This window comes from Mustela lutreola, chromosome 3, assembly GCF_030435805.1.
Source record: "Mustela lutreola isolate mMusLut2 chromosome 3, mMusLut2.pri, whole genome shotgun sequence".
Lineage (NCBI taxonomy): Eukaryota > Metazoa > Chordata > Mammalia > Carnivora > Mustelidae > Mustela > Mustela lutreola.
Window position 1 is genome coordinate 55,850,302 of NC_081292.1, and position 10,072 is coordinate 55,860,373.

A 10,072-nucleotide genomic window follows, 5' to 3' on the forward strand; every position below is an offset into this window, starting at 1 on the left:
CTTGAAATCAAAAAATAATTTGGAACTTAATATTTATCAGTTTTTCATTTAATAAAATCATGGGACATTCTCTGTACATATTAGGCCTCTACTAAAGGTGATATGGTAGTGTTTTGTGCTAGATATCATCAATGTAATAATAGGCAATGTACTGAAAATATTTTGCAACTAAAAAACACTGTAGGTGTGTATATGTATATATACACCCACCCACCCACACACACACACACACACATATATATCATTCAGCTTGAAAAAGTAATGCAATTTTGGGCGCCTGGGTGGCTCAGTTGATTAACTGCCTTCAGCTCAGGTCATGATCCTGGAGTCCCTGGATCCAGTACCACAGCAGGAGTCCTGCTCAGCAAGGGTCTGCTTCTCCCTCTGACCTTCCTCCTCTCATGCTCTGGAGCTCTCATTCTCTCTCTCTCTTTCAAATAAATAAATAAAATCTTTTAAAAACAAACAAACTAAAAAGCAATGCCATTCTGACACATGCTACAACATGGATAAACTTTGAAAACATTATGCCAAGTGACAGAAACCAGACATAAAAGGATAAATATTGTATAATTCCACTATATGAGGTGGCTAGAATAGGCAAATCCATAGACCTAGAAAGTAGAATAGAGTTTACCAGAGGCTGAGAGGTGGGGAGATGAAGGGTAACTGCTTAATGGGTACAAAGTTTCTGTTTGGGATGATGAAAAAGTTCTGAAAATGGATAGTGGTGAAAACTGCTCAACATAGTGAATGTACTTAATATCTGTGAATTTCATACTTTAAAATGCTTAAAACAGCTAATTTTGTTATTTCTATTTTATCATAATAAAAAATAAAAATTCACTATAAAATAAAGTATAAATTTACCTTGCATTGGGCACATTATCAAGTTTCCATAAAATTGCCCTTATTTTGGGATACCTAGGATCAAACTCCCGCATTGGGGTCCCTGCTGAGTGGGGAGCTGGCTTTCCCCTATCCCATCTGCTGCTCCCTCCCAATCTGTTGCTCTCTCTCTTTTTCTTCCTCTCTGTATGAAATAAATTTTTTAAAAATTGCCCTTATTTTAGGAGCTTATGCAGGTATTATCATATTTTGGGAAGTGTAGGTAAACCAAAAGCTTAAGTTGGCCCCTTGAATTTTCTTTCTCTCCATATCTATTTTTTTTCTAGATTAATGTTGTCACACTTCTTTTCCAATACTAGCATCAGCAAACCATGCTAGCTAGTACTGGTTTCTTCAGGTATCAGTTAATTTTTAATGTACTTTTATGCTGGCAATTGTTTTATAACTTAGGAGGGATGAATATAACTTCTCATTCTCCCCTTAACATGGCAAAAGCAAATACATTACTGCAGACAGCGTCGCCAGAAAGAAATAGTAACTTTGAGGCAAACATACATCCATCGTAAGAAAACTGAATATGTTTCAAAGGAGCCTACATCGCTCAACTGCTGGCAATGTTCTTATACATATTTGGCACTACTACTCTAAGTCTAGAACTGTTTCTTTTTTTGTAAAAAATGGTTTTGATTGGAAAACCCTAAATAAATCATTTGGAATGTGTAACATTCAGAACTCCTTCTGGGATTCCTTTTCCATGAATCAGGGTTCTTTGAATCACTTTTCTCACTGGCACTTACTTGTTTTCGAATCATCTTAGCTGCCTTTGTGCCAGTGATAATGAGGAGCTCTCATTTTGGGTTCTAAAGCAGGGAGAAGAATAGAAGGAGAATGTTGTTTCAAGTACCAAAAATGTCTGGGCTAATAAAGGACACACATCTTGTTAAAGTGAACCCAGAGCAGATGTTCTTAAACCATTTGCTGAGGAGTACTTTAGTGGGTCCTTAAACACCTGCAATTGTATGCAAAATGCTATGTGTATTTGTGTGTGTTTGTGTATATACTTGGGGAGTGGATGCATAGCCTTTACTGAATTATCAAAGGGGATGTTAAGGCCCAAAAGTTTAAGAAACACTGGAAAAATTAATTACAAAACAATTTTTAAATGACTCTGATAGCTCTGACCTTGTGTTTTTATAATGCTTTCCTTCACTCTTAACACTTCAAAGAGCAGCATGGTAACATGGAAGGAATGTCTGCTAAACATTTAGGTGAATCTTTGAGTCTCAGTTTCCTAAAGTAAAATTAGCATAGAAGCCTGAAATTTGATTTCATGGATGAAAGTACCTGGCAGAGTGCCTTGAAACTGGACAAGTGCTTATATATGTAAGGCATCTTCTCCTGCTTACTCTTTTTCAATAAAACACAAGCATGTTGAAAGTAGATACAATATCTTCTTTAAACTTTTGTTTTGGGGGCACCTGGGTGGCTTAGTTGGTTAAGCGGTTGCCTTCAGGCTCAGGTCATGATCCCAAGGTCCTATGATCTAGCCTGGAGACAGATTCCCTGCTCAGCAGGGAGTCTGCTTCTCCCTCTCCCTCTGCCCCTCACCTACGCTCATGCTCTCTCTCTCTTTCAAATAAATACATAAAATCTTTTTAAAAACATAAAGTTTTGTTTTGGGGATGTATGTGTGGCTCAGTCAGTTAAGCGTCTGCCTTTGGCTCAGGTCCTGATCCCAGGGTTCTGGGACAGAGTCCTGCATTGGGCTCCTAGCTCAGCAGGGAGCCTGCTTCTCCCCTTCCCCCTGCCTGCCACCCCACCCCACCATGTGTGCTCTTGTGAACGCTTGTGTACCCTCTTTCTCTCTGTCAGATAAATAAATAATTTTTTTTTAAAGTTGTGTTTTGTTTTGTTAAGCTTATCATATTTTTAATATATATGAGCTAATATACATTGAATGACCTGTAAGCTCACAATAACTTTTGTTGAATATAATTATTTGAATGTGCTTTCACTATATTTATTATTATGTAAATATTTTTAAAACTAAACAGTACTTGCACACAGTTTGGGAGTTGAACTTGCCTGATGGTAAAGAGTGGGTAGAGATATACCCCTGAAATAATAACCAATTTCTTCACTAAAATCAAACTGCTGAATGTCTACTATGCATATACAAAAGGTTCCTGACTTATGATGGTTCAATGTATGATTTTTCAACTTCATGATCATATAAAAGAGATATACATTCAGTAGAAACCACAATTCAATTTCTGACTGGATTTTTTCCCAGGCTAGCAGGAAGTACAGTAATCTCTCCTGATGCTGGGCAGTGGCAGCAAGCCACAGGTCCCAGTTAGCCACACAGCCATGAGGCAAACAACAGATACATTTAGCAACCGTTCTGTACCTATGTAAAGATTCGGTTTTTCACCTTCAATATAGTATCCAATAAATTACATGAGATATTCAACATGTTAGATGATTTTGCCCATCTGCAGACCAATACAAGTGTTCTGAGCTCACTTAAGGTAGGCTAGGCTAAGCTATGGTGTTTGGTGGGTTAGGTACATTAAATGCATTTGACATAGGGTATTTTCAACTTATGATGGGTCTATTGGGATGTAAGCCCACTGTAAATCAAGGAAGAACTGTACATAGCTAGGCACTGTACTCTGAGTTGCAGGTAATAAAAGGTTGTCAGTCACAAACATGCTCTCCAAAGCTATTTTAGGAGAATAAGGCATTGGTTCACACTAAAGAATAGACCAAGATAATGTGCAATAGGAATTTAGACAAGGGAGAAAGCTCACCTGATATGAGGATGGTGGGAATGGGGAAAGCTTTATGGAAGAGGAAGTGTCTGATGTGAGCAAGGTTTCAACATATATGGGGTGAGTGAAAGCAACAGATGAAGACATATAGGCGTGACATCATAGGGCACAAACTGGAAATCAAGACCAGCTGGTTTAGGCTGATCACAGGATAGCTTAAGGGGATTAGTGAGAAACTAGATAAAGAAATATCTCAGTTCCTGATGCATATTACTTATTAATGATACTTAAACATGAATACTTAATTTAAAAAGAACATGGATGAGAACTTAAAAATAAAGACATAATGAAAAAGGTGAAATATTACATAAATCTGGCAGTTAGGAGAGCACTGACAACTTTCAAAATTGCACTTTTTCTACTTATTTGCAGCGGAGACACTGGGTAAATATAAATTCACTTCTTTAGCTTTATTATTTCTACTTTTTTTTTCTTTTCCATTTTTCAAAATCTCAAAATAAGTCTATTTCAGTTGCAGCTAATGGCAGTAAGACAGCGTCAGAAAATGCCTTTTTTTTTTTTTTTTAAGATTTTATTTATTTATTTGAGAGAGAGACAGTGAGAGAGAACATGAGCGAGGAGAAGGTCAGAGAGAGAAGCAGACTCCCCGTGGAGCTGGGAGACCGATGTGGGACTCGATCCCGGGACTCCGGGATCATGACCTGAGCCGAAGGCAGTCGTCCAACCAACTGAGCCACCCAGGCGTCCCAGAAAATGCCTTTTTTTAATGAGGTCAACTTTGATGTCTAAATTTTTACTAAGTTACGGATAACAGTGACCACACTCCATACTAAATTTTTTTTATGTGATTAGAAAGCAGTAGATTGACTTCTTCTATCTTGTCAAACCTACAAAAATGTCTGCAATTCATTCAGCATCTAATAGTGCACATCCCTTTTTTTTTTTTTTTTTTTCATTCCTCCTCCATCTCTTGAACACCAGGCAATTAATTTTTCCTTTCCCTGGGAAACAGTTAAAGAAAAGGATATAAACTCATAAATCAATTTCAGTTATGAAGTCATGAAGTCAGACATATATTTCTTCTTAGGGCTCTGAATTTAGACACTTTTCTCAGAAAAATTGTTTTATTTCAATAAAACAAAGTCCAAATTCAGAAATCCTTTAAATTTATTTATCTTTCTCAGTTGCATTGAAATGAAAAATTAAATTTTCTAACTTATTTTCTCCCTTCCCAAAAAGGCTTCTCCAATGTAGGTCCATAATTCAATGAATTCATCTCCCTTATAAAATCACTGGCAGGTATGATGCCAGCTTAGGCAGTACTAGTCCCCTAATTCTTACCCATTTCTTCTCAAAGAATTCAGTTTCTTCAGAAACCAAGTAATAGACAATTTCAATTTCTAACTATTATTAGGATATTCTCATGCACTAATAGTCAACATGAAGAAAACTCAAATTACAGAAATTTTTACTATACCTAAGGTCAATTATACTAATCTGTACTTCATAATTTCTTAAAAGTGAATTACCATATTAACATTTATTATCACTTATTATTCAGAATAATTATTTATATAGTTAAATATTTTAAGATTAGTAAAGAAAGGTGGTAGAATAAAGGGTTTTGTTGTTCTTGCTCTTTGTTTCCTTTTCTATTTGGTGTGCTGTGCCTGATTCAAAATTATAGAATCTTGAAATTTTAATATTTCAAACCCACACCACACTCAACACATAATAACAACAACAATATGCTAAAAAAAAAAAAAATGGTGCTGAGGTTTTCATGATCCAGGGGAATAGTTCCTGGAGTGGGCCACTTGGAGTGGGATTTGCCCACCCCCTCCACTCCCTCTGCCTCATTTACTAAAGGTAGAGACAAAGAAACCAACTCAAATCCTTCTAAAGTGTATTTTATAAAAAGAATTTGTATTCAGAAAAGCAATAATGGCATATAACAGAATTAATATGATTTTTCAAAACTAGTATCTTTGTCTAAAAGCAATATTTAAAAAGGAAGGTAAGCAGAGATAAAATTTTAGCTATAAACCTTGCCTCTCTTTTTCATTGAGCTCCTCTTTCAATTTGCTAAAATAAAATTACATGGTTATGGAGTCAGACTGTCTCATTTCAAATTTAAAGATAAAGATCCCCAGTTAAATAGAGTATTGGCACACAGACACCCCAGTCTGGCTTATTGCAAATACTCTCTGTTGGTAAAGTGGCACATTTGCAATCCCCATCACAGCCATCTTACCCATTTCAGAGCATATTATTCAAATGTACATCCCTAGGCGGCAACAGGAATAAGGCACTTGAGCTCAGTAGCAAGAGGTTTGTGGGGGAGATCCTAGAACAAGTGGTCAGAACCCTTAAATGGCAAGACTAACTTGAGGATGCTCAAATAACCTGAGGCTTAGATTGGCCAGCTCCAGTGGCTTCCTGAATGCTTGTGGGGAAAGCCTCTCTGGAAACTCTTTCGAGGTTATTGGGGAATCCTGGGACAGACATACTGCTTGCTTTTTGAGGAGTACCTACCTCAAATCCTATCAAGGTAGGTGTCTGCCATCCAGTGCCCCCCCCCTCAAAAAAGCTTCAAGGAAAACTGGATAGACACATTCACATTTGTACTTCCATCTATGCACAGGGAGCAAAATACAAGTATGGTCCTCTTTCTGACACCCCAACAGATTCTGCTGTCCTCGAAATCCTCTTCTCTTGTAGCCGCAGTGACTACAGCGAAGGAAGTTACCGGGAACCATGTTGGTACTAGGTTAAAAAAAGGATTTTTCGTGCCACGTATTTGAGGGAAGGACACAGGTTAGAGTATACAGAGAGAATACTAAAACTGGTGTAGGGCAATGCCCTTTGTAGGTCCTTGACAAAATCCGTCATGGAGCAGAGGTGGTGGATTGAATCTGACAAGATCTGGCCTGTGAATGGACCCGGCATCCCAGGGAAATCAATGAAGTAATTGACGAGAGAAGATGATAAACGAAGGGATAAGGTAGAAACAAGTGCTGCTCACCCCAAGCTGAACTCCAGGAGGTAAGTTTCTCCTCTAATATGAGACTCTTTATAAAGGTTCAGTATTGAAGTAGGTGTTTGACATTGAAATGGGCACAGACCAATTTTGATAACTAGGAAGGGAGAGGACAGAGGAAGGTAGGAAAGATTTCTGATTAGTTCCCCAAGCTGCCTCCAAGGACCTGCTGCTCCAAAACAACAAAATAACCAAGTGAAGGCTGAAGTAGAAAGATAAAAGTGCAACTCCCAGTTATTCCACATTCTGAGTCTTCAATGCCTAAGCGAGTCTAGCGCTGAAACGGTCGACTATCTTTAAGAGTATAGAGGCTGACCGCCTTCTTTGTTTGCCCAGTAACACCGCTCCTCCAATCTCAAGCACTTGGTGATTAACATTTCAATTCCAGTTGTTGCTCCGTTTCCCATTGCAGGATGCAGCAAGGATATTTCCCTTCTCTGTGTATTGCAAAACCCATTATTACCCGAGCGGAAAGAACTAAGCGGCGTGGCGGAGGCTAATAATAGCCGGGCTGCTTACCTTCTCTGCAGGCAGTCAGCGCGAGTCCCAGCGCCCGCTGCCCCGGGGCCGCAGTGCCGCCGCGCCCGGCCGAGTGCGTGGTCAGCTCCACCGGCCCCAACCCCACCTGCCGGCTGCAGCAGCTGCTCCCGCCGCCGCGCTCCGGCTGCATGAAGTCATCCTCCTCCCCGGGCCGGATCACCACATTCCGCGCCAGTCGCGGGGGGAGAAGGACCTCTCCCGGCAGCGGGTATGGGCTCCTGGAAACTGTGCCCGACGACCGCTACCCCTCCGGGTTTTAGGTTTCTTTTCTATTAATGCTATTACGCAGAAAGCGTTGCCAGATTGTGGACCGAGAGAGAAGGACCAGAGAAACTTCTCTGCATAGCGCCTTTCCTCCGAGAGCTCCCCTATCACGCCCGCTGCATGGACAGCTCCATTCGGCTGTGTGGGTTTCCCACCCTCTTCATTTTTCTTATCAGTATTGTTCATTTCGCAGAATTTGAGACTGGGATTGTCTTTTTAAGATAAACATTCAAACACTCCGGAAATGTTTTAAACCGGCAATCGATCTTTCTAAGCCCCTTGAGGCACGCCTTACTTTCCCCCAACGTATACACACATGCAAACCACTCACAAGCATGAAAGCTGGGACCTCTCACCCTCTTGCCTACGTAATAGAACAGGAAACTCCCAAAGGAGTGGAGAAGTAGGACCGATCAAAGAAAGCACTCGAGGAAACAGAGAGGGCTGGCCCCAGGATTTTTCTGTTCTTTAGTGGTGCATTTAGTGGACAGATGTGCCTCTAACACCTTCCCCCCACCCTTCAATTGGGCTGGCTGCTCTGGTGACAGCTATAATATTTGGAAGCCAAGAAGCAGAATCCACAGTAACAGATGGCTGTATTTCCCCCACCCCACCCCGCCCCAAATGCAAGGATGTATCAGAATTGGCTTTAGGATAATGTAAGCGAATACACATACAAGCCCCTTCTTAACCTCTTTAAATGGGCACCAGCTATTAAACCCCCGCCCTCCCATTCTGTCTCTTCCTTTCCCTCTCTCTCTCCCTCCCTTCCTTTCTTTCTCCTGCCGACCAGTGTGGGGATTTAAGGGAAGAAAAGGCCAAGGATTTGTTCCCTTTATGGTGACGCCAGTGTCTCTTTCTCCCATTGTTAAGTCATTTCCAAGTAAAGAAGTTCTTTGACAGTAGAGTTTAGTGTGAGTGGAATTTCCTCATTTAATTTTACTTTGGGAATTCCCCTCAGTAGGTCCAAGCCAGTTTTATCTTGTGGATTTGAAGAGCAGCATAAGCAGAGCATTGCACAAGGCCAGGAAAGCACATTTGATCCATGAAGAGCTCCCATCTCTCTGTTTAGCAGTTCCAAAATTGGTAGGTAGTGTAACAACAGAATTAAAAAAAAAAAAATCATTAAGAATTCTTGGCCCTAGAATGAATGTTGTTTGGAAGCTGAAGCAACCTAATTCATGTCTTTGAGTCTTAATTTCATAAAATTAAGCCATTAATATCACCATAAACTGGGAGGTTCTTAATTTGTATCAAAGAGTATGTAGAATCTGGATGGGAGTGTTCCATCTTTAGTCTTACTAACCTATAACTGAAATTTATAAATTTAAATATAAATGCAAACAATGAACCACAATAATATTAGGAGTACCTATGACTTTGTCACCAACAGAAATCACAGATAATTTCCTATTTCAGGTTTTACAGATATCTCAAAAATCACTATGCTGATGTTACAATTAAATCATCACCACCTTTTTTTGTTTTATTTAATAGATTATATATGTTCTTAGAATAGGTTTAGATATACAGAAAAATTAAGGAGATAATATAGTTCCTATATATTCTACTCCCAGTTTCCTCTGTTATTGACAGCTTACATTAGTATAGTACCTTTGTTACAATTAATGAACCAATAATGCTACACTAATATTAACTAAAATCTGCACAGTTTCCTTAGGTTTTACCTAAGGTTTTCAATTCTTTTCCCAGCTCCCATCCAGGACACTATGCTACCTATAGTTGTCATGTCCCCTTAGGATCCTCTGAGCTGTGATAGTTTCTCAGATTTTTCTAGTTTTTAATAACCTTGACAGTTTTGAGGAGTCGTGGTCAAGAATTTTGTAGCGTGCCTCACTACTATAATCTGTCTGATGCTTCTCTCATAAGACTGGGGTTATAGTTTATTGGGAAGATGACCACAAGATAAAGTGTCATTTTCATAACATCACGTCAGGAGTATATACTATCAAAATGATTTTCAACTGTTGATGTTGACCTTGATCACCTGACTGAGGTAGTATCTCAGATTTCTCCACTGTAAAGTTACTCCTCCATCTTTTCTTTCCATATTATACTTGTTGGAAGGAAGTCACTATGAGAAGCTCATGCCTAAGGATTAGAGAGTTATTCTCTACCTTCTTGAGGGCAGAGTATTCACATAAAGTATTTGGAATCCTGCACAGGAGATTGTATTTTCTACCCTAAATATTAATTTATGCAATTGTTTATTTATAGCAATATAGAGTCATGCATATTTACTTTATACTTCGAGTGATAATCCAATACCACTTTATTTTGTTGTTCAAGTTGTTCCAGCTTTAGCCATTCCAAGTTCCTTTTGTCAGCGCCTATGCTCCTTTGACATACTTCCTTTGATGTCTGTGGGTGTGTGTTATTACTTTGTTATTTACTGGCATTACACCATGCTAAGGCCCACCTTGTATTTTCCTACCCCAGTCCTAGAATCAGCCATTTCTCCAAGAAGCCCTGATTCCTCTTACTGGAGGATGATAATAGCAAGATCTGGGCTTTCAGTGTGGTGGTTGCTAAGGGGGTACCATTTGTTTAGGCTCTCTGAGAA

The 10,072-nt window shown here is 39.3% G+C and overlaps 1 protein-coding gene across 2 annotated transcripts in view; it reads right to left on the reverse strand.

Moving 5' to 3' along the window:
• PKIA (cAMP-dependent protein kinase inhibitor alpha) overlaps positions 1-7,421 on the reverse strand; it is a 94,276-nt gene extending 86,855 nt beyond the window's left edge. Inside the window, exon 1 of one of the 2 annotated variants that reach the window (XM_059166170.1) lies at positions 7,204-7,421. The gene's annotated coding sequence lies outside the window, so the exon portion shown is untranslated. The remainder of the gene's footprint in view (positions 1-7,203) is intronic. The other variant, XM_059166169.1, reaches the window with a different exon arrangement.
• Between the last annotated feature and the right edge of the window lie 2,651 nt (positions 7,422-10,072).